The sequence below is a fragment of the Gekko japonicus genome, unplaced genomic scaffold (assembly GCF_001447785.1).
Source record: "Gekko japonicus isolate JY-2015 unplaced genomic scaffold, Gekko_japonicus_V1.1 scaffold48, whole genome shotgun sequence".
NCBI lineage: Eukaryota > Metazoa > Chordata > Lepidosauria > Squamata > Gekkonidae > Gekko > Gekko japonicus.
Window position 1 is genome coordinate 1856291 of NW_015174273.1, and position 22574 is coordinate 1878864.

Sequence of the window (22574 nt, forward strand, 5' to 3'; positions counted from 1 at the left end):
GCCACGACCATCCGAGGGAAAACCATAGAGTTTTCCCTCGGATGACCGTGGCCCCGCCCCCAGCGTGCCCAGCGTGGTCGCGTCACTTCCTGGTGAAGTGCACGTCGGGGTGGAGTTCCCCCCGGGGCCCGATCCGGCGGTGGTGGGGAACGGGCCTCTGGGGCGGGGGTTTCCTCGCCCCCCCGGGGGGACTTGGCAAGCCTACAACCAATAGCCTTGAAGGCCTTTGGAGCCTTCCCTCATATTCAAGCTCCAGCAGTACATAACACACACACACACACAGAGAGAGACAGAGAGAGAGCACATTGGAGTCTGATGAGATCTTTGCATGTTTCTTAAATCTACAGGTGAATTGGGCATTTGGAGGTCTAGCAGCAAATGTCTTGGCTGGCAACCCAACAGTTGTTTATTAATTATTTATGCAAGTGATTTCTGTGCCACTTCATCAGAGTCCTGCTCAAGGCGGCTTGCAATCAAAATAAAAAAGCTATTGGTATAACAAAACATTAAGCCGTTAAAACATACCTCAGACCAGAGCTAGACCATTAAGAAGCTGGGAAGATAAAGCCCATCATTAAATGCCCGAGTAAAAAGATGGGTGTTGGCCTGGTGCCGCGAAGAAAGTAAAGTAGCCACCAGGTGGGCTTCAAGGGAGAGGGTGTTCCTCAGCTGAGGGGCCACCACAGAAAATGCCCTGTCTCTAGTCACCACCCACCTCACTTATGAAAGTGGGGGCATGGGGAGCAGGCTGTGAGAGGCAGATCTTAACTGGTGGGATGGATGGTATATGAAGTGTTGCCAGCTCTGGGTTAGGAAGTTCCTGGAGATTTTAGGGAGGGCGGGTTTTGGGGAGGGGAGGGACCTCAGTGGGGTATAATGCCATAGAGTCCACCTTCCAAAGCAGCCATTTTCTCCAGGGGAACTGATCTCTGTAACTGTTATTCCACTGTTATTCTGGGAGATCTCTAGCTACTACCTGGCAACCATAGGAGGAGTCAGTCCTTCAGTGAAACTCTCTCTTCAGCATTCTGGAATTCCCAAACAGCTCCCCAGTCTCATGGCTGTTTTCCCAGCCCCAGGGCTTTTTTGGTAGAAAAAGCCCAGCAGGAACTCATTAGCATAATAGGCCACACCCAAAAGCAGAAACCTATTAGCATATTAGGCCACACCCCTGACAGCACAGCTCATTAGCATATTAGGCCACACCCCACATGTTAACAGAGGTGTGGTCATCCAACCACACCCACCTTTTGCTTCTTATTCTGTTTACTTTGATGTCAAAACCCAGGGCTTTTTTTTGTAGCAGGAACGTCTTTGCATGTTAGGCCACACACCCCTAATGTAGCCAATCCTAATGAGTTTCTGCTGTTGGGTGTGGCCTATTATGCTAATGAGTTCCTGCTGGGTGTGGCTAACTCAGGAGCCAGCCGGAACTCCGTTCCTGTGCGTTCCTGCCCAAAAATAGCCCTGCCCAGCCCTCTTTACACACATTTTACTAGTTAATAAAATGATTTTCCTTTGCAGGAGAAAAGAAACACACACACCATTTCCTATGCTGTAAATTCAGGAAAAGGTTCTGTAGGACAACACTTACATTTCTAGAACAAAGTCTGAGTCCAGTGGCACTTCTAAGACCAACAAAGTTTAATTCTGTGTATAAGTTTTTGTGTGCGTGCACACTTACCTGAAGAAGTGTGCATGCATAGGAAAGCTTATGCTCAGAATTAAACTTTGTTGGTCTTAGAAGTGCCCCTGGACTCAGACTTTGTTCTATTGCTTCAGACCAGCACAGGTACCTACCCGAATCTACTTACAGTTCTAGTAAGGCTACTCCTGAGTATTAAATCTGACCGGTTTCTAGATTGACTTCAAAAGCAAGGTAGAACTTTCAGAAGAGAATCATTCTAGGTCGATAAATACAGCCTGTCTAGCTAAAAATAGATTTCTTTCTTTCTCTCTTTTTGATAATAAAACTGACACTGTGTAAAATGTCCTCAGCAATGGGATAACATTATGTACCAATGTTATTGAGCAACAATGAATGGGGTTCGCACCCTCTGATATTTCACAGCTAAAAATAGAGTAATGCCACTGTGTGTACTTGTAACATTTCGCACCACGGATTGCTGCGCAAGCTCCCCATCACCCACCCACCCGTTGCTGAAGGGTTTTTCTCTGCCTGCCGAACAGTATACTTTCCTTTGCAATCGCCAGTCCTGCAGCGGTTTCTGAAGCAGACTGTGATAGTAGGTAGATGACATTTTAAAAAAGAAATAGTTCTTATGTGCTTAATGCCACCATGTGAATTTAGCTGCCATTCCAACACATTCGACCATGTCTGTAATAAGAATGGATGTAGTTAGAAAGGGCAGGAACCAAGCACAACACATTTCATGTCCCCGAATATGCAGACTCTCTGGTGTCAAGATGCCTGTACCCCACCCCTTTTTCAGGGATTTACTTCCTCGAGATTCAGGAGTGGAGACAAAGATTCCCATTTTGACTATATAGGGTTGCCAGGTCCCCTTCTTGCACAGCTAGGGGGATTTGGGGGCATTCCGGGATGTTTCCAATGTGATGATGTCACACGGAAGTGATGTCATCATGTCGGGGACTTTGCATGGTGACACTCTGGTCAGAGGGCAAAACTCTATGGTAAAACCAGCTACAAACTATAGAGTTTTGCCCTCAAACCAGAGCATCCCCGTGTGACGTCCCTGTTTGGGGGTGGGGTTTCCCCCCCACCAGCCAGCTGGCAGTGGGCCAAAGCCTCGAAAATCAGGGGAACCCCCACTGGGACTATTAAATACTGGGTTCAAGACGCATTGCGGTGAAACAGCTCTACTTTATTAAGTGATTTCAGGAACAAGACTAAAACCCCAGGGCAACAGCCCTGTTTAAATAGCATGCGAAAACCACACCCAAACACACCCCACTCCCAACGATAGGCTATTTGCATAACATTACTTCCTCATTGGTAGGGTTGCCAGGTCACCCCGGGGGGGCAGGGAAACCCCCACTCGATTGGCCCGTTACCCACCGGCCCGGATCGGGCTGCTGTGGAGAACCCCACCCCCCAAATGCCAGCAGTGCACAGACGTGCCTGGCGTAATGATGTTGCCCGGAGGTGACATCATCACACCAGACACGTTGTGGGGGGACGCTCTATGATTCAAGGGAAAACTCTATGGTACTCCCTTGAATCATAGCGGTCCTGCCCCCAATGTGCCCGATGTGATGATGTCATTTCTGGGTGGCATCATTGCTGTGCGCGCGCTTGGTGCATGCACCGAAGAAGTCCTGGGGACAGCTGGGACTCCTCTGCTCCAGAGTAAGGTAGGACTTCGCAACCCTACTCATTGGTCACCTCCAGAGTCCTGGTGAGCTATTGTTCTGGCTCTCCAGGCTCAGCAAGTTTCTGGTAGACAGCCCTGGAATGTTCCAGCCCTAATACGTAACAGGGACCTGGAGACCAGCAACCCTGTGACTATATGAGCAAACATGCACAACAGTAACATTTTAAAGACATCGCTAATAGCCTCAGCAGTGTATACCCTGCTGTTTGTTATAAAGAAGAAGAATTTCAGTAGCTTCAGCTTTTCTCCTTCCTCCATGATAAGCTATCCCTGCAAAAAATTCCTTCTTCTTCCACACCACTTTGCTCCCCATAAGCCAATGATTCTCCACATGGCACCCACCAATGAGTTCCCAAGTGTCTTCTTCCTTGTTCCTCAAACCAAAGAGCCAGCCCCGCCTTTCCTCCCCTTCACTGGAGGCAGAGGTGCTCTAGAAGAGCTCAGGCAGCATTGCCATTATGCCTCCTGGGAGCTCCCGTTTGGAAACAGCTGCTTCCATCCCCGGAGGACCCTTAACTTAGAACCTCCCAACATTTTGTGGCTGGTCCCTGTCCCACTGGCGGCCATTTTGTGTCTTGATTAGGGATCACATTTTTGTCCATTCTGGTGTAATTGGGTTCTGAAGGGATCTGCCATTCAGGCATTGTCCAGACTTGCTTAGCATGAACAATAACGCTGTACTGCATCTTTCACCTGTACCTTGGGACTGGGAAAAGTGCTTTACAGTGCAACCATATGTAGTGACTCCAGTCTAAGCCCGTGGAGTAATTCTGTAGAAGATTGCACTCTTCGTAAAAGCATAAGTAATAAAACTGCAGTTGGACAGAAGAACTGACATCTGGAAAAGCAGTTGGAATGCTCCCTAACTTGATTTAGTGATAGTATTTACAAGGTTTTCCCCCCACCCACCCAACTGGATGGATTCAAAGGAAATAACAAACATAAGACAGTCATGTGACAGCTACACTAACTTATTGGGTTTATACTACGATGTGATGGTTTTTCCCAAAGTATCCTGGGAACTGTAGTTAAGTGATTCACCAAGAATCATCTATAAGAGACCCCTGGCCTCTCTTGTAGAACTACAGTCCCCAGTCTTCCCTGAAAACAGGGAACAAATGCTAAATCAGTATAAAGTCTGCAGTGCAGATATGACCTGAGAGTGCTTTCAGTCCGTCAAAATTTTATGGTGACCTTTGAGAACATGGCTTTGGCTAAGATTGCAAAAAACAAAAAAAGGAAAAACCCTACCCAGCAAAATAACACATCTGCAAAGGCTTGCAGTGCAATCAAACTGTTGCAAAATGAAGAAACTGTGGCTGACATTTGACTGACGACTCATTCTGCAAGCATTCAAGGAGGAAGCATTGATCCCACTCTACCCTGGAAAATCCCACAGGCCTTGACAAAAGCACCTATTTTATTGTACAAAGCAGGGGGGGTTCCCAACTGCGGTCACAATTATTTTGCTGTTTCCTCTGCCTTTTCCTCCATGATAGCTTGCACAACTGAAAAAAAAAAATCCCCTTTGCCCCCTTCCCATTCCATTATTTGCTGTGAGAAAAACAGTGATCTCATGCTTTGAAACAGCTCTAAACTGTGGGTCATCAGTACGTGCTTCTTCAGAAATCAGGAATTTTGTGAGGAGAAAGCACTTTAGATCCAAACAATGGTTAAGCATGCAAAACTGAGGCCGTACGATGTGAAACAGCGTGGTATTAATTAGACAATGAAAAAAGTTTTCAGACAATGAAAATCCAAAAAATTTCCATAAGAATATACTCAACTATATTATGCTGCATGTAAGTTAAAATGGAAGCACCTGGTTAATACCCTTACATTTCGGATTCCCAACATTATGGGTTCTGCACAGCTTGTAGGCCAGTCTCCAAAACTGTAACAGAATATCAGATCAAAAGGTGTCAGGGTAATTCACTTATGAGTTATGAATTGATTTACCTTTCTAGATAATTTCACAATGATCAGGGGAAAAGATGGTGACCCTACAGATCACAATACCATTCACATTCATGATTTACCGGATTCATTCTTTCCATTTCTCTAACAGTTGTAGTATTTTACAGATTAACATGCCAAAAGGAACTCACCCCAAAGAATTTACAATTATACAATAGTGTGGCTGGGAAAAACACCATAGAAAAAGCCTGACAGAGAAGGAAAGGAAGAAGAGATTGAAGAAGAGATTGGATTTATACCCCGCCCTTCATTTGGAGTCTCAGAGCGGTTTACAAACTCCTTTCCTTTCCCTTCCCCTCCCCACAACAGACAGCCTGTGAGGTGGGTGGGGCTGAGAGAACTCTGACACAAACTGCTCTTTTTCAAGGACAGCTGTGCCAGAGCTTGTGACTGACCCAAGGTCATATCAGCAGGTGCAAATGGAGGAGTGGGGAATCAAACCCGGTTCTCCCAGATTAGAGTCCGCACACTTAACCACTACACCAAACTGGCTCTGGAAGGTAAGTAATGGAAGGTAAGTAATGCAAAAAGTAGTCAATCTTATGTGTATTAACTCAGAACTAAACCCCATGGGATTTAACTGGGATTACTCCTACAAGGGATCAGGACTTGGTAGGCTGCCTATGAAATTCCTCAGGGTTCCTTCTCCCTGCAAAAACTCTCTTTCATCTTGCTCAGCACGGTCTGGTCTCTCCCCTGCCCCTGCTAAATGTCTAGCACTCCTCACCTATACTTGTGGTGCAGAGCAGGGATCGTTTAGTAGAAAAAGAGCTAGGGGAACTCATTAGCATAACTCATTAGCATATGCCACACCCCCTGACATCACCGGAAGTGTGTCATGAGGCCACACACCCCTCCCCCTTCCATAAGAATATACTCATCTATATTATGCTGCATGTAAGTTAAAATGGAAGCACCTGGTTAATACCCTTACATTTCGGATTCCCAACATTATGGGTTCTGCACAGCTTGTAGGCCAGTCTCCAAAACTGTAACAGAATATCAGATCAAAAGGTGTCAGGGTAATTCACTTATGAGTTATGAATTGATTTACCTTTCTAGATAATTTCACAATGATCAGGGGAAAAGATGGTGACCCTACAGATCACAATACCATTCACATTCATGATTTACCGGATTCATTCTTTCCATTTCTCTAACAGTTGTAGTATTTTACAGATTAACATGCCAAAAGGAACTCACCCCAAAGAATTTACAATTATACAATAGTGTGGCTGGGAAAAACACCATAGAAAAAGCCTGACAGAGAAGGAAAGGAAGAAGAGATTGAAGAAGAGATTGGATTTATACCCCGCCCTTCATTTGGAGTCTCAGAGCGGTTTACAAACTCCTTTCCTTTCCCTTCCCCTCCCCACAACAGACAGCCTGTGAGGTGGGTGGGGCTGAGAGAACTCTGACACAAACTGCTCTTTTTCAAGGACAGCTGTGCCAGAGCTTGTGACTGACCCAAGGTCATATCAGCAGGTGCAAATGGAGGAGTGGGGAATCAAACCCGGTTCTCCCAGATTAGAGTCCGCACACTTAACCACTACACCAAACTGGCTCTGGAAGGTAAGTAATGGAAGGTAAGTAATGCAAAAAGTAGTCAATCTTATGTGTATTAACTCAGAACTAAACCCCATGGGATTTAACTGGGATTACTCCTACAAGGGATCAGGACTTGGTAGGCTGCCTATGAAATTCCTCAGGGTTCCTTCTCCCTGCAAAAACTCTCTTTCATCTTGCTCAGCACGGTCTGGTCTCTCCCTGCCCCTGCTAAATGTTTAGCACTCCTCACCTATACTTGTGGTGCACAGTACCCCCAAATGTAAAAGATCAGCTTTCTTGAGGAGAAGCACATGGTGCAGAACATTGGAAGAGCAGCTGAGGGAAAGTGAGGGCAATGGACGGCTATAAAAGAACCCTCTACTCTGCTGAGGGACCCCACCTCACACCTTTGCTTTCTATGCATGCACGCTAGCAGCAGATCCTTCCAAAAAGCAACTAAAAATGGTGGCTCTGTAGGGGCTCACAACCTAGCAGGAGGGTCCCGAGCCCATAGATGGAAGACCACCGTTCTAAAAAAGATCACAATGCCTAATAAGGGGCTGATCATTATGTACATAGACTACTTCTCCCTAAGTAGTTACACACTTTATTTATCCTACTTTATCACTTTGTTTATCTGTTCAAACCTCTGATCACTCTCATCAGCCACTGTGTGTGACTGCAAACTCTGTTGATATATGATGGGGTTCACACCTACCCTTTCTCCCTGAGTGCCTTCCTTTTCCTTTTACACTGAGAATTTACACTTGAAAGGTTCATGATGGAATTCACACCAAACTCCTGCTTTTCCCCAAGCCTAATCTTCTGCATTAGAAGAACTCCCAGTATGATTTTCCTTCACATATCTGATGAAGTGAGCTGTGACCCACAAAACTCATATTGAAATAAATGTTCCTGGAGACTTTGGGGGTAAAACCTGGGGAGGGTGCAGTTTGGGGAGGGACTCCAGCAGGGTATAATGTCATAGAGACCACCTTTCAAAGCAGCAATTTTCTCCATGGAACTGATCTCTATCACCCAGAGACCAGTTGTAATTCTGGGAGGCCTCCAGGCACCACCTGGTGGATGGCAACCCTAGTTGTTAGTCTTTAAGTTGCCACTTGACTTTTGTTTTATTTTGCTACAAAAAACTAGCACAATTCCCCTTGCAGTCTTCATGTAGCCCAATCTGCACAACAGGGCAAGCCACAACTTCAATAAAGGTTCTGCAAACCTGGGGGGGGGGAGACCCCAGCTTTGTAGAAAAATCAAATCCTCTTTTTTTTTAAAAAAAAGATTAATTTGGGAATGTCCCCCCCCCCAGAAATGTTACCTTTAGCAGGGGTCATTTTGTAGAAAAAGAGGTGCAGGAGCTCATTAGCATAACTTATATGCATATGCCCTTGTCCTTCTATCCCATGATTTTTGAGCTTACTTAGGAGCCTTTGATGAGGAACTTTATCAGTTGTAATTCTGGGAGGCCTCCAGGCACCACCTGGTGGATGGCAACCCTAGTTGTTAGTCTTTAAGTTGCCACTTGACTTTTGTTTTATTTTGCTACAAAAAACTAGCACAATTCCCCTTGCAGTCTTCATGTAGCCCAATCTGCACAACAGGGCAAGCCACAACTTCAATAAAGGTTCTGCAAACCTGGGGGGGGGGGAGACCCCAACTTTGTAGAAAAATCTAACTCTCTCCCTCTTTTTTTAAAAAAAGATTAATTTGGGAATGTTCCCTCCCCCAGAAATGTTACCTTTCGTATCTGAACACTGGGGAAAAGAAAGAAATGGACTGAATTTTAGTGGCAAAGCAGGCCAAAATCAGCAGCCACCAGGGTTAGGAGAAGAACAAGGAGCAGGCCGTGATGATCAGCAGAAGACTGAAAGGAAGGGCGGGGAGGTGAAATGGTTATGGGGCACTAGAGTGGAGACGGTGGCATGGGAAAAATATTATTTCTCTTCTTCCACAAGACATCCAGCTCCCACTCTTGTTACATTGTAACGGCATACAGTTAAGATATGCGCCATCTAAATGCAGCAGGCACAATCCAGAGACAGTTAAACACGTTCATGCTCCATTGAGTCAACAGGACTTCAATACTTGATGGTGAAATCAATGAGAAGTGAGCATGCTGAACCTCTGTAGATTGTTCTCAGTGATTATGGTATATTGCAGATCTCTGTCGCTGTTAAAGTTAGGAATTATTTGAAAACAGCACGCTCTAGATGTTTTGTTCGGCAGGCAACCTAATGTGATAAATGAGCTTTTGGGGGAAAGGTTAATTGCTACCCATGGAGTACTAAGATATTTATATTGACAAAATTATAGGCTGGTTTACGGAAGGTATCTGCAAGAAGCACCATACAGAGGGGATGAACATTAACTAATGACATTCATAATTTAGCACCACAGGCTAATAATTTTAAGGAGGCGCTCGAAATGAAACTGTATTAGAAAATTACACATCGGGGGTGGGCATAACTGATGTGGGAAATGACTCTGAAGTTCCAAACAGGATTAGTTTAATCCGAGCACTATCCAGCCAAGTTAACCACTTCTAAATCCTGTTGATTTCAAAGGGAGGGATTTAAGAAAGCTGTGGACTTTCCCAATGAAATCTCTAAGCGCTTGAGAGGCTGCAGCCCTGGGCAATCTATGGCACAGAGAAGGTTATTTAAACCAATTTCAGACAGATTTAAGTTAATAGCATAGATTTGCCCACAACAGGCAATATATGTATTATCAACTGTGTTTCAATGCCCAAATAGTTTGGTTTATGTTGGGATTCTTTGATTCAGGGTCGATGGTTGTATTGCAAACACAAGAGCCACACTTAGTAAAAGAAAAAATATCTTTACTATAAAAATAAAACAAAATATGGGTATAAAAATAAAACAAAACTTTGGATAAAAGAAATAAAATAAAAGGTTACATACTTAGTTACTCTCAGTAATATATGCTAACAGCTACATCTTTCTATCTGTCTTGGCTTCTAGAAGAAAACTACCACTTTGGTTCACACAAAGGGCCATAAACCTGTGAATACATTAATGCTAGATCAAAGCATTTCTACAAACAAGATGTTAGTTGACCAATACAAAGGTTACAGGCCACTTCATTAGGGTAAACAACTCCCACAAACTTTCACCCCCTTTAATACATTATGTAACGTAACATCCTGTTTGCTAACAAACAACATTTAACTCTGTAATGGCTGAAGTGTAAGCAACTTGCAATTCCAACAGTTTAACTTAGGGTTGGCAGCTGCCCCCTGGCCACCACAAGCAGGTGGGAGAGTGGGAGAAGAGTCTCTCTTGCAGACTGCACTGACCTTTGACCAACAGAGATAGCAGCAGACTGGGAAGGGACCATGGCCCCGGAACAAGCCAAGCTGATTGGTCCCCGTAGCACTACAAGCCAGCACTGCAGGAGCCATTTAGGGGCAAGCAGTGGGTAGTAGCTCATTCAGGGCTTCCTCCTGAAAACTGGCAGCAGTGTGGGAAAAGACATCTGGTAAACTGGCACCAATTACCATTGCTGATGGTCTGAGATATTTGACCCTGGCAAAGTTGCCTGATCCGGGCCACCAGCAACCCTCTAACAGGCAATGGCAGTGGCCCCCAAGGACATTTCCCTGTAAGTTCCCTGAAGGGAGATATGGCCACCCACTGGCACTCACGGAAAATTTCGATCTGCAATTCTTTATTTATACAAGGTATTTAGAAAAAGCTCAAGAGTGTCTTCCAGAACAACTGTAAAAAGCAACAATCACAACAGCCCAGCACCACACCTAAAACCTGTACCCGCTCCATTAAAAAAAAATTATCTACCTGTTTCAGGGAACACAACAACACACATGAGGTTATATTTAATATGCTGTAGTAGTACAAGTCCTAATTTAGTTTTATTATAAGAGTTTTTGCAAAATGCTGGAGCATCCCACAATGCCACTTTCGGTTTTCACTGGAAGTCAGCATGCTGGTGTGACGCCGGCATCCCAGTCTTTACCCCCTAAATGCTTCCAGGAATTGCCAACTGTGGCCTGGCAACCCTATGAAAACTGCAGCCACTTCCCACTAACTGGAATTCCCACCTGCATGGCTACGGAGCAGAGCAGGCTCTGTCATGGAGTCAGGCAATGGCCTCAAGTAGAGAATTTCAGGGGACAGCAGCCTCTACCTCGGCTGCCTCTGCAGCTTCTTTTTACCCTTCTCATTACCCTCCATTGCTTTACTTGCTCAAACCCAGAAGTGACATAGTCTGTCCTCCTTGCTCCCTTTAAAAACAGTCCCCAAAGGGCTGCCGTGCCTCTGACCTAGGCCTTAAAATGAAGCCTTCAAAAAAACAAAACAAAATTGGAGAAACACCTTCATTCTTTCTTGAGCATTCAGACTCAGGGAGGGACAAAATGCATGTGATCACATGGCTCTATGATCAAATCAGCCGGAGGGGGAAAATATGTACTGGGACAATACGGCATTTGGGGGAAAGGAAGGTGTGACAGACCCGTCTCTTTCACGACACCCAGGCAGATTTTCCCGCCAAAAAATATTTTTAGTTCCCCTCAGTGACTGAGCTGCCCTTCAGTAGCATGTATTTCTTCTTTATTTGATAAGCTTAAATTGTCCCACCCTGTCACAGGTATTTGTTTAAGCTTTAGACCCAGTACAGGAATTTGTGGGAAACATGGGAGCTGTCCTTTTTTTTTATAAACCCTTGTGAAATGGCACTTGAGGCAGATTAACTTTCAAAAACAGAATAAACATTTTATTAAACAGGCAGCTTTCTTGACTGAGAATCTAAATTCTCCCTCAGAGTAGTTCTAATATATTTAAGACCATGTGGTCCTTCTTCTTCTCTCTATAGAAGTACTTTTATGACAGTTCCCTGACCAAAATCACTGGCTCCCAAATGTCTCTTCCCTCAGAAGCCAAACCCTCTGGCTACTGACGCAGACATTAGATTTCAGACAAAGACTAAAAGTGTCTCAAAAGGCAAATGGAACTTTTCCCTCCAGATCAGCTATTTTATTTCCTCTTTCAGCTGCTGCTGGCCAGTCAGAGAGTGAGCACAGCAGCCAATCACATAAGCTCTTCTCTTCAGGGAAGATTAACTCTTGAACTCCCTGACTTTCTGACAGGAGCAGCCTTTTTAAAAAACTTGCTTTTCTGTGCAATCCGTCACAGAAGGCCTTGTCCCCACATTGATTCCCCTGTCACATCTTCCTTCCCCATAAGGGTGCCAACTCCAGGTTGGGAGATTCCTAGAGATTTGGGGTTGGAGCTTGGGGAGTGTGGGGTTTGGCGAGGGGACTGACCTCAGTGGGCTTATAATGCCACAGAGTCCCCCACCCAAAGCAACCATTTTTTTCCAGGGGGAACTGGGATATCTCCAGGCCCCACCCGGAGTTTGGCAAACCTACTTCCCCAGTACTGCTATATGTCCCAGTAAATCATATTGGCTATGGCTTTCCACCCTTTCAAGACAACCTGTAGGAGCTGTTTCCTATTGGGGTAACAGTGCAGGGAGGGGGAAGAGTTGTGCCAGGACCATGACTCTAACCTGAAGCTTCCCCACAGCAAAACGACATGCTTGCAGAATTTGATCACTGATCCCAAACATCAGGAATACTTTGGTATCGTTGTGGGGGGGGGGGAGGAGGACAGCTGGGAAGCGCTCCATCTTCCAATCATGATGACAACTGAGATTATAACAAGAGACCTAATTGCAGAACCCCGACAGATTTCCCCCTCTTTATTTACCAACTTGCAGACATGATGCATCTGACAGAATAAGCTCTAGTCTACACAAGCGCACCCCACGATAAGCATGATGCCCTTCCGCATTCTCATTTTTGTCACTCGTGTCTCCCTATTCCTTTGGGTTCCCCCCTCCCCTTCTCCACATGTGTTCTGCTCCCTCTGGGACCACTAGAGAGAACAATACACATTGGGGGACAACCATGAAGCAATGGGAGCCACACAAGTGATGAGAATCAGAATGCGGAAGAGCCCAAACGTGTTTTCAGTGTGCCGCAGACAATCCCTGTGTGCTGCACTAGCTGCATGGCTGCAGATTTGCAGCAGAGCTTCACCGAGCCTCTTTCTCTCCAACGATGAGAGAAATCTCTTGACCTTGTCCCTTGATCTTGCGGCAGTGTGAGAAATAATAGAGAGTGATCTGCCCGGTTTGTTCTATTTCTGACAGCACTTAATGGCATGCGTGGATTGAAAAGCGCTTGCGGTGAGTGGCGGTGGGGGGAACAGAGGGACGTAGTGCCCGAATGACGTGAGGAGAAGCTGCTGATACACCAGAGGGCCAGGAGTCAATGATGGATGAAGCCTGCAGCTTAATTTTTCTTTTTTGGCTGTATTATTCCATGCCCGGGCCCCTAGGCTTTCAAGTATTTCAGCCACCACCACCCCCCGGCGACTTTACAAGCTGTGTATGAAGATAAAATAACAGTGCCTCAACAAAAAATAAAAATGATGGGCCCGTAGTCCCTGCAGGGTTAGGGTTAGAGTTATTAAGGTTAGGGCTAGGGTTATTAGGGTTATTAGGGTAAGAGAAGATTATTAGGGTGAGGGTTATTAGGGTTAGCATTATTAGGATTAGGGTTATTAGAGTGAGGGTTATTGGGATTAGGGTTATTAGAGTTAGGGTTATTAGGGTTAAGGTTAGGGTTGGGGTCAGGATTACTGTTATTAGAATTAGGGTTAGGGTATTAGGGTTAGGGTTATTGGGATTAGTGTTAGGGTTATTAGGGTTGGTGTTGGTGTTAGGGTTAGGTTTGTTAGGGTTAAGGTTAGGATAGTGTTAGGGTTAGTTAGCATTAGGGTTAGCATTTTGTTTAGTGTTAGGTTTAGTGTTAGCATTTAACTGGGGTTACAATTAGTTTTTGGCTACGTTAGGGTTAGGGTAGGGTAAGGGTTAGGGTAGGGTAAGGGTTAGGGTTAGTATTAGCATTTGTGTAGGTTTAAGGATTAGGGTTAGGGTTTGCATTAGGGTTAAGGCTGGGGTTAGAGTTAGTGTTAGGATTTTGGGTTAGCACTTTGGTTAGCATTAGGTTTAAGGTTAGGGTTAGTTAGCATGAGGGTTTGCGTTTGTTTAGGGTTAGCGTTATTGCAAGGGCAATTTGTGAAGGATGGTTTGGATATAACCTGAACTTATGAAACTTCAGGCCATTGGTCCTCTGCCTCACTATTGTCTACTCTGATTTGTGGTGACTTTCTAGGGTCTCAGTGGATAAGTCATCCCCAGCGGGTGCTACTTGAACTTTCATTTGCAGTTTAGTGGGACTGAACTTGGACCTTCTGTAAGCCAAGCAGATGCTCTGCCACTGAAATGCATTTCTCCCCTATCAAGCTGTAGGTATAACTGGACCTGTTTAAAGACGGGCAGAGGAAGGTCAGGCTGAAGACATCTGGATTTTAAGGGAGTTGAAAGTGATATGACAGAGACTGAATGTAATTAATTTTAAATGTTTTGCATAGGGGAGGCACCATGACTCACTGGAAGAGCATCTGGTTGAATGCAGAGGGTCCCAGGTTCAATCTTCAAAATGTAAATGAAAAGAAAACAAATAACAAGAAGGCCTAGATACAACTATGTAACACAAATAAACCAATAAGTAGATGTGTGCTGACCTTATAAGGCTTGCACAAAAATAAGAGTACAGAGTTGTTAGGGGGGTAATATGGGGATTGAAAGACAATATTTAGGTTAATTAATTTATTATTATATGGCATTGCATGTAGAATAGCCAGGAGATCCTAAGATTGTCTGGCAGCCAGAAGTTCTAGCTCTTTTAGCATTATGCACCACTAGGTGGTGAGCTTGACTTGTTTTTACGGCAAGAGACGTTTCAGAGGTGGTGTGCTAGCCTAACAAGAACTGATCTTGTCCAGCATTTCTTTCCCCAGAACAGGTGGTCAGGAAGCAATTTTTCTCCAGGCCAGTTCTGCTAGAGATACTGGAGGTTTTTTGTCATCTTCTGGGCATGGAGCAGCAGTCACAGGGTGTGTGGAGGGGGAGGTATTTGTGAATTTCCTACATTGTGCAGGGGGTTGGACTATATGACCCTGGAGGTCCCTTCCAACTCTATGATTCTATGATGCCACAGAGCCATGCTAACCTAATGAGCAAGACATAAAAATGAGGCGTACTCCTTGTTATCGGGGAAGGGCTTGTGGCTTAGTGGCAGAGGCATCCACTTTGCATGTAGGTCTCCGATCCAATCCCTAATATCTCCTCTTAAAAAGATTAGGTGATGTGAAAGACTTCTGCTTGAGATCCTGAGACCACTGCCAGTCATAGTGCTCTCTCTATAGGAGGATAATAATAAAAAGATATCCAGAAGATTGAAAAATACTTTATTCAGATCTGCAGCAGCCACACTGTGTGCCCACCTGGAACAAAGGCCCATATTTTTGTCCAATCATTCCTGCAAAGCAATTCTACACTTCAATGAATCATATTCCAGACCTTTCTCTCCTGAAGACCTGCAATATAGCTTGCGCTGATTTGTGAAATGACATGACTTGTATGTTTCTTTGTATATTGCGTGGAGTCCAAAGACCTCCACAGCATACAAAATACGGCATTAGCTGATTAACAGAAGACATGAGTCCAGGATTTCTACATCAAAGGCTGCGGCAGTAATCCAGGATGAGGAAATTAGCTAAATCAACAGTCGCTTTGGAAACAAAAGAGCTAGAGGAGCTTTATGGCACCAAGGGTTGATGAAATGTCTTCCCTTATTATTGCTATAAAAGACACAAACTACACAGGAGGGTGGCAGCCCCATTTGTTTCTACCTGGCTCGTCTCCAACCATCTATCGAACTCTGAATATGGCCCCACGGTGTAGATTTTTTGATTTCTGTTTTTAAATTGCACAGCGTAGCCTGATACAGAAAAGAGACATGACCGTACAAACTTGGGGGAACCTTCAGGCTTGCAGAGAAATCACAACAGTTTGAAAGAAGAGGTCTTCAAGGAAAGCTGGAAGGAGGTGCCAAGTTACTGAGATGCTGCAGTTCCTCCTAACCTTTATATCCCTCCTGGGATGCGAGATTTGTAAAAAATTAGAGGCAGGCAGGATGACAATCTTCAGCCTCCCTCCCTTGGGTTGCTTTTGATTCATCCTCTTAAAAGCTGTGCCAGGTTCAAGGGCACAGGAAGCTCCTGCTTCCCCCATTCTTCCGTACTCCCCCTACAAACACCTTTGTGTTGTTTTGTGGTTAAGAGCAATGGACTCTGATTTGGAGAACTGGGTTGGATTCCCCACTCCTTCACATGCAGCCAGCTGGGTGACCTTGGGTCAGTCACAGCACTCTCAGAGCTCTCTCAGCCCCACCTACCTCACAAGGTGCCTGTTCTGGGGAGAGGAAGGAAAGGTGATTTTAAGCCACGCTGAAACTCCTTTGGGTAGAGAAAAGTGGGGTATAAACCCCAACTCTCCTTCCCTGGCATAAAATCTCGGTTATAACTGTCCTCATTATAGCTGCTGCCTGAATTCAGCTTTCCCTTCCCTTCCCCTTCTTCATTTCAGTTACTTTGTTGGATTGTTCCAGCTCAAGGTTATGGTATTAACCTTTAAAGCCCTGTGTGGTCTGGGACCAAGATATCTGCAGGACTGTCTCTCTCCCTGTATGTCCCCCAAAGAACTTTATGCTCTATAGATCAGCATCTGCTGGTGGTCCCCATCCCAAAGGATGTCTGCTTAGCCTTGACCAGAGCCAGCAGCTTTTCAGCTCTGGCTGTGGCCTGGTGGAACACTTTCAGGAGGGCACTGCAGAATTTGTGGCCGTTCCGAAGGAGATGTTCCGCTGGGCCTATGGCTGAGGTGGTGCAGGCCTAACTACATTGGCCTCCCTTCCCCTCCCTTGCTTTGCACCATTTTATTTTGTGCTACTGTTTGTGGCTTTTTGCCCACTTGCCCAGTATCTGGTTTTATCTTTGGGCACACATACAGATAGTCTTTTGGGGAGCACTTACTAATTTGTACCTGACCGCCATCCTGAGTTGTATCATCTGATGCTTTGCATGTGTTTTTTTTAATAAGATGTAATCATGTTTTGTTTAAAATTAGCTGTATATATTTGTCACTGTAATCTGCCCTGAGCCCTGCTGTGAAATCAAAATAAATAAATAAATCTCCTCACTAAACTAGCTTTTACTGTGGCGACAATACAAAGGCAATGATGGCAGAGGTTCATACCTTCCCGATGGAGAAGCAAAGACAGGCACACAGGTCGCAGCTTTAAGAACTGGCCACAGAAATCTCATGAGATCATGGCTAGCTTTATGGGGATGGGTTCAGGTAAACTTGCTAATACTTGGGACCAGTGTTCCCTCTAAGCTGAGTTAGCGTGAGCTAGCTCACAGATTTTTAGCCTCCAGCTCACAGATTTTTGTTTTAGCTCAGGAAGGATGGGTTCAGAGCAAACTAATTTATTCAGTAGTCAAATCGCTTCCTCACAACTTTAATGCCAGTAGCTCACAAAGTAGAATTTTTGCTCACAAGACTCCACAGCTTAGAGGGAACATTGCTTGGGACTAGAGTTGCTCACAAGTTTTGCCTAAAGCAACATGTCAAGGCAAACCTGGACGGTCCTCCTAAGGCCGCCGCCTGATCAGGAACAATGGCCCAGCCTAGTCCTGTGCAAGTGGCTTGACCTTCAGGTGGCAGTAAGTGAATCACAGAACCTCAAAATGCTCCGTCTCTATGGCTTCCCGTGTTTATTTGGGAGCGTTCCTATGGAGGGAAGCGCAGGCTACAAGCCTTTGTCATCCTCCTGGAAACATGAGAATAAGACGTGTTGAGGTGAGATGTGGTCGATTACTTCCTTTTCTTAACTTGCCATCTCTCAAGGGAGTGGGGAGGAGAAGGCTGCATTGTATTGTATTAATTGCTCAGCAATTCTGCTTCATATCCATCCCACTCCACACCAGCATCAGACTTATTGCAGTCAGTTGCTTCCCAGGGTTTTCACAGCTTATTCCATGCTGTGCCATAAATGATTGTCCCACAATACGTGCTCCATTACTGTCTTATATACGGCTATATTTCTGTCGGCAGGAAAAGTGGGTATTCACACACACTAAATACATATAATTCTTCTGGTAGTTTATTCCTAAATCAAAACTTAGTAACACAGATTCATCACAAGCCCTTTTCAGATGTTATACTCCAGTAGCCTGGCAACCACATGTATCAGGAGTATGATACTCCTAATATGCATTCTTGCAGTATTGTCTGAACAGGGGCAACATTCACATGATCTGACACGCAAGGACAGCCTTGACAAACACAACCCAGAACTGTGAAAAAGCCAGCAGTTAGTTTGTGGGTCTGAAAGCTATATCTGGATGAAAGTGTTCACATTGCCTGTCTTCAGACAACATGTCAAATCCATGTATCAGGAGGATCTACACATAGTTGTGAGGATCCTGTTTAGGATCACTGCAAAGTCTGAAAAGGGCTTTAGGTGGAAATGCAAGTCTGTCGAGATCCAGCCTGAGTTCTATGAAACTTCTGCATGAACTTTGGTCTTTCCCATTGAAATCAACTCTATTTAAAACTCCTTCAACCAGGCTGGTTTGTGCCCTTTGATTTCAAGCTCGTTAGGGCAGATCTTTCCATGCTTAAGAAACTCTGTAAAAGACAAGTGATGTTAACAACCAGACGCAAAACTGGGGGATGAATATTTATAAACTACCCTAGAGAATGAAACACAAAGTAATCAAACTCCCTCTCCCCCATCCCCCACTGTGACCTGCATGCCAAAACACAGCACAACACACTCAGAAAGCTAGGGTTACCATATGTTCTCTTTTTCGTTTTGGGCTCTTTAAAAAACAACAACAACTGATTAAAATGTCCTCTTTTTGGGCTGGAAGGTTAGGAAGAAGATAGAGAATTCAACGAGATCTGAACACCCTGGAAAACTGGGCAGATGTGAACAAGAGGCAATTTAACAAGGATCAGTGCCGAGTTCTACATCTGGGTAACAAAAATGAGGAACACACATACTGGATGGGGGATACACTTCTGGGTAGCAGTGTCTGTGAACAAGATCTTGGGCTATGGGTGGACCGTAAGTTAAATATGAGCAGCCAGTGTGATGCAGTGACAAAAAAGGCTAATGCGATCTTGGGGTGTATCAACAGAGGCATAACATCCAAATTGCAAGATGTCATAGTCCCGCTGCACACTGCATTGGTCAGGCTGCACCTGGAGTATTGTGTGCAGTTTTGGAGGTCTCCCTCCAGTATGTGTGTTCCTCCAGGACAGAATGGAGTGGGTGCAGAGGAGAGCGACGAGGATGATTGGGGGCCTGGAGGCCAAGCCCCATGAAGAAAGGCTGAGGGACTTGGGAGAAGAGGAGGTTGAGGGAGGAACATGATTGCTCTCTTTAAGTATTTGAAGGATTGTCAGTTAAAGGAGGGCAGGGAGCTATTCCTGTGGGCAGCAGAGGATAGGACTAGCAATAATGGGTATAAATTAAGGGCGGGAAGGTACCGGCTGTATATTAGGAAAAACTTTCTTACATTAAGAGTCGTGCGACAGTGGAATCAGCTGCCTAGGGAGGTGGTGAGCTCCCCCTTGCTGGCAGTCTTTAAGCAGCAGCTGGACAAACACTTGTCAGGGATGCTCTGGGCTGATCCTGTATTGAGCAGGGGGCTGGACTAGATGGCCTGTACGGCCCCTTCCAACTCTGTGATTCTATGGTCCTATGAATAGTAAGCAGCAATGATCACAGCTTAAATAGTAGGGGCATTTAAGATGAGATTTGTCATGGTGCTCACTTGTTTGAAGTACCGTGTTTCCCCGAAAATAAGACACTGTCTTATATTTATTTTTTTCTCAAGAAGACACACTAGGGCTTATACCACAAATCCATAGAAATCCTGCTAGGGCTTATTTTTTGGGTAGGTCTTATTTTCGGTGAAACGGGGTAGTCAGTTGGGAAATATGTCCTCTTTTTTGCATTTCAAAATATGGTAACCCTACAGAAAGCTGTAACTCTGTTTAGGATTGCACTGGCAGTGTGCCACCGCTTTTTATTCCAGAAATACACCCTTGTGCCCCAGGTATCATATCAAAAAGTCTGAGTAACACTTACTTAGCATTCTGATTTAGGACATCTGTTGGTCATGACGTCTCTGTCATATAGAAGTTAACATGCATTTCTCAGTTACTTGGAGAAAGGTGTTGAAAATGTATGCCAGTTTGGAAAACCTGCCTGGATTTACGCTGGTTTAGCTGAAAGCAGAATTGGACTCTGAATTTATAGCCATGGTTACAAAAAAAAAGAAAAAAGAATCAGAGTGGGAGCAAATAATGAAAAAGTTATCACCAAGACCGGGGGATTTCACTTTTACTGGAGCGTTTTAGCCTAGCAGATGGCACACAGCATTGTAAAAACAATACAATAATTATTTTCCTGAAATTAAAGAGCCAGCCAAGGGAATAATTGATAGATGGAGAAGGCAGCCGCAACTGGGAAAAGATCCACGGGAAAGGGACTGACATCAGCAGCCCAATACCTAGTAACGGTAAACAGACAGGCAAACAAGCTGTTGCGGGATCCAGAATGAATGGGACGGAAGAACGTACATTTGCAGCCTTCTCAAAACTTCCCCTGAACTGAAAAAGGCCAAGATTTCTTTCTAGTTTGAAGCAGGTCTTGATTCGGAAGCCGCAAGCAAACCAGCCTCTCCACGCTAATCTAGAGCAAACGCTGTTTCTATGCTTACAGAGACATTCAACCGGCGATGCTGTTCCTTTTATGGAGGTGTGTGGACACAGCCCTGGCCTGAATGTTAAAAAGACAGAAAAAGCAACATGGAAATCAGTAAAATGATGGCCAGGTTTGCTGTAGAAACAGAGTGGATCAGTGAGGGCTATTTCAGATTAAAGCAGAGTTGCTGCGTTGTGAAGCTGAAGGTTCATAGTGCAAGCATCACCTCTGCCACAAACTCAAGCGTGATCCCCACATCGCCGGGTGTTCCACTTCTGTGATCATTTGACTCCTGAATTTTCGTGCCCGGACAATAAAACCCAGGAGGAGAACGACTGCGACGGTACAATATCCAGCAATGTGCAGATCCAGCCTCAGTGGCTGCTCTCTCACAGCCTTCATCTTCTGTTTGCAATATGATGATAACAGCATTGACCAACCTCACAGGGCTTTTGTAAGGAAGTCGGAGATGGTGCACATAAGGTGCTTCGAAGGGACTCTTGTTATCTTATGATTAAAAGAATGAGAACATATGAACATAAGTAGAGCCCTGCTGGGTCAGGCCAGTGGTCCATCTACTCCAGCATCCTGTCTCATACATTGGCCAACCAGTTGCTCTGCGGGGACACCAACAGGGCATAGAGGCCAAGGCCTTCCCCTGATGTTGCCTCCTGGCACTGGGATTTAGAGGTTGACTGGAAGTGATCAGAGGCTGCTAGCCATGGTGACTAACCTATCCTTCATGAATCTATCTTCTACCCCACTTTTAAAGCTATCTGACTACATTCTCTGGCAGCGCATTCTACGTTTTAATCACTCTCTGTATAAAGAAGTTATTTCCTTTTGTCCGCCCTGAACCTACTGCCCATCAGCTTCATTGGATGCCCTTGGATATTCTAGTATTTTGGGAGAGGGAGAAAAAGCTCTCTTTGTCAACTCTCTCTGCCCTGTGCATAGTTTTATTAACAGCCAGCTTGGTGCAGTGGTTAAGTGTGCGGACTCTAATCTGGGAGAACCGGGTTTGATTCCCCACTCCTCCACAGTTTTATAAACAGCCAGCATAGTATTGTGGGCAGAGTGTTGGACTAGGATCTGGGAGAGTCAGGGTTGAACCCTGCTCTGCCATGGGAGCTTGCTGGCTGACTTTGGGCCAGTCACACACTCTCAGCCAAATCTACCTCACAGCGTTGTTGTGAAGATAAAATAGAGAAGGGGAGAATGTCGTAAGCTCCTCTGGGTCCCCACTGAAGAGAAAGGTGAGGTATAAATGAGGTAAATAACTACTTAACGATGTTGTCCCTGGATCTATAAGGTTTATCCAACAGAAACTGTGAAGGCAAATGTACTGTGCTCCACACAGTCTATTCAGCAGTTGCGTGAGAGACCGTTTTATACTGTAACAGGAAATTGTGGGTCATAAACCTCACTGATGTGGAGCTGCCCAGTGGTGTTATAATTTTGGAATAGGGTTTGTGCCAGAATTCGCTTAGGATCAGCATTTGTGTTGTCAACAGTGGCAACATTTCAGAGCTATCTGGTTTCCTGGAAAAAGAAAAAAACTGGCTGATATAAAAACAACAACACACAAAAAAAAAGCAAAAAACCCAACCCAAACCACTACAAGTAATTTTACAGACCTAGCAATCGAAACGGCCGTCTACAAAAGAACAATGGACTCATCCATTATCAAAGCTCCCATTCTGATACTATATTATGGACAGGAGGAAAGAACAAATGATTGTCTACCAGGCAATACAAGTTTTTAATACACAGTTATATGATGAGATTCTGGAAAGACAGATCAAATTAATTTAAACCATTGCAATGAGTTACTCTGATTTTGGTTCTATTGCTTTAATTTATGTATTTTATCTCCCTGTCTGTTCAATCTATATGCAGAACATGTCAAAAGGAAAGTTCGATTACATTTATATGAAAGCGGAGTG